At 31.7% G+C, this 3227-nt stretch overlaps 1 non-coding gene across 1 annotated transcript; it reads right to left on the bottom strand.

The window, feature by feature from the left end:
* Positions 1–1321: 1321 nt before the first annotated feature.
* On the bottom strand, positions 1322–1393 carry Trnaa-ugc (transfer RNA alanine (anticodon UGC)). Its single transcript has one exon. It is a non-coding gene; the product is annotated as a tRNA-Ala (tRNA).
* Positions 1394–3227: the final 1834 nt, after the last annotated feature.

Consider the following 3227-nt stretch of genomic DNA (forward strand, 5'->3'; position numbering starts at 1 on the left):
GTAAAATTTGAGTCTACTTCGGTCTCCCCTACTATTTAAAGATTTAGAAAAAAAATCGAAATCGAGAAAATTCAGACATTATTCTACGATAAAAGAGAATGAAAAAAAGTGGTTCCCGTAATTCTGTCTGTCTAATCTGTCAGTGATGTGTAGTGTAGGTATCTTTATTGAACTGGAGCCTGAACTACTGAAGACATTTTCTTAAAACTTGGCAGTTTTGAAATTCCTGTGAGGAATTTAAATTTTCGAACCAAAATGTACGTACCTTCCATAAAGCGAAAATTAAAACGCTGATTTTTTTTTAAACTACTCTTACGATTTTGATTCAATTTTTTGTTTGTAATGTGGTAATTTAGGTTGTACTTTCAAGCAAAAAATATTTTTTGAAGCATCATTAACTGTAGGTACCTACCTGTTATAGAACCGTTTTCTTTATTTCTGTAAATTGAATAAGAAAAATTTTCAAAAAACACATTTTTGGATTCTTGTTTTTGTTAATCAATTTTTTTTTTCGAAAAATAAACTTTATTTTTAATTTTGTTTGTAATTATTACAAGATAATTTTTTATTTTTGTAAAAATGCATTTAAATAAAATACCTAATACAAATTGTGAACAATTTTTGTAGCTCAAATTCATTCGAAATTATTTTTTTTTTTTTTAATTTTTTATTCTTAAAAAAAAACCTAATTTTTACAAAATTTTATGAAATCAAAATGTTTGTTAAAAAAACAAACTTTTTTATCAATATTTCTGACTTTATGTAAAGAATAATCCAAAGTTGTAGATCTTAAAATTATTGAGTTTTTCAATAAGAGGGTTACTTTTGCAAGAAAACTTTAAAAGAACAGTTTTTTCCCTCTTCCACCTTTCTTCCATCAGTCGTTTATTGCAATTCAATCTACTTGTATCTTGATTTTATTCTCAATTTTCACAAATTTTTTACTAACACCTTTTTTTTTTTATTACACTGGTCAAAAAAGTTAAACTTTTTTTTCTTGTCACAAGAACCAAAATAACCTTTCTGAAGGCTGAACTCAGACCTGAATCAGAAAAATTCTACTAGCCACCGTTTTTTTTAAACATATATAAACAACGTTCTAAAATTAAAAAAAAAAGGAAACCAATCAAATTTTTCTGACTTCGGATTCGAGTATTCGTTGTTGTGTCAAAAAATGTTGTTGCCCAGTGTTATTTTCACTGGTCGCGTCTGTGCAGACTATTTACTTTTGGTATGGAAATAAAACCAACATAGGGGTCATGCAAATTAAGATCACTGTCTCCAATAAAACAAAAACAAAAAAAAAAAAAAACAAAATAATTGGAGATGCCGGGGATCGAACCCGGGGCCTTTCACATGCAAAGCGAACGCTCTACCACTGAGCTACATCCCCGTCATGCAAAAAAATTGGCTGTTGTCTTATTATTTCATCCCTTAAATATGGCTATTTAATGATTGACACTGAAATTTCTTCAACTAATACTGTACTACACAATCTTCATAAACTCTATCTTTGTTTAGGAACATCATTTTAAAATATATGTACTAGATGCTTTCATTTTATTAGCAACCTCATGCATTTCTCCATTTTCTTTTCAATTTTATGTAAAAAGACGAGTTGTGTCATTGAAACCGATACAATCAAAACGTAATAATTGTACCTCCACATAAATGCACTTTACCTGACGATAACTTCTAATATGTCTCGCTGTGACCTTAAGTTTTAATGTTGAATAATAAATCTATGCAAAACCACAATGTAACAGCATGTTGTGCGCTTGTAAATAGCATTATCATGGCCGCCCTTAAAACCACGATCGCTCCTGTAAGAAGGCTTCACACCGAAAAGGAGTGTGAGCATACAGACACACTCTACTTGATACACCTTTTGCTTAAATGCACAGCTCGAGAGAAAATGAGCTTTATGACCCTGATATGTTGAGGTACCTCGAACCCTCATACGTGTGTTCCTCATGATGCTACTGCTGTTTGGTACTGCTCCTGAATAGTGGCATAGTAGATTGCCATGAATTTAATTAAGTGCAATAATGTAATTGCAACCACACACTCGCTCGCGTTGGTATTTTGCCTTGCGATGGAATTTATGACTTCGAAAGTGCATTATAATAGTACTGACCGCAAAATAAGTGCACTATTACTGTCAAAATGAAACGGAATAGACACACACTCTACACCACACCGACACCGAAACGCCATATCACCCCGTCGAGCGCTTTATATAGAGAGAGGCTGGACTGGACCGCCTTTGCCACACGCCACCGTCGACGGACGGTCGTGCCAGCTGTGGTTGTCGCATCCGAATTAAATATGGTTTAATTATTTCCTAAATAAGCTGAATTTTGTGTTGGCTCACACAAATTGCGGTTGTGGTAATGTTTTAAGCGTTTCATAGCTATCCACTCTTATACACAGCATCATCGTTTACAATCATTTTTCAACTGAAACTACTACACTCAGTATCAACTATACACAACACAAGAATGTAAGTGCTGGTGTGAAGTTTACACTTGAAAGTTAGAAAATCACCATGGGGCTGCCATAAATAGCGCACTAGGGGAATGTGATATACTCTCTCGTTCGTTTGTATCCTCTATCGGTTTCACTGTGATATAGAATTTAATAGCATTCACTTAACTTAATTTTAAACTTTGGTGTTTTGTTTTTTTTTTTTAACTTTTTACATCTGGGAGAAAAATAGAGTTTCAATCTAATAGTTTTTTTTTTATACTCCAAAGGGCAAAAGTGTTGGTTTTTTTGTGAAAAAAAAAACAATTTTTCTGTAATGATTAACAACTTTTTTTAGCCTTTAGATGAGAAAGAGTAGCTAATGTAAACAAAACTTTTAGATCAGCCTCAAAGCTCAATCAATATTAGTATCGATCGATTGACCTTTAAAATTCTTGCAAGAAAGAGTGAAATTCGAGAATACTTACTAATATAACTAGTTTGTGACTTTAATAAGAAAATAAATTTACTTTTTTGGAATACTTTCAAGGAAAAAACGCGATTTTTAGCAAATAGAAAGCGGCTTGATTGCTACCGTAAAATAAAAATTATTTACCAAATTTTTTAAAAAATGTTTTACCTCGTAAATAATGAAAAAAAATCTCTTTTCAGAAATTGTTATTTATGGTACTTCTCATAGAACCATTTTTTTTTTTAATCTGTTGAAACTTAATTTTGTTGAAATTTTGGTTTTGGGGTTC

The sequence above is a fragment of the Episyrphus balteatus genome, chromosome 1, assembly GCF_945859705.1.
Source record: "Episyrphus balteatus chromosome 1, idEpiBalt1.1, whole genome shotgun sequence".
Lineage (NCBI taxonomy): Eukaryota > Metazoa > Arthropoda > Insecta > Diptera > Syrphidae > Episyrphus > Episyrphus balteatus.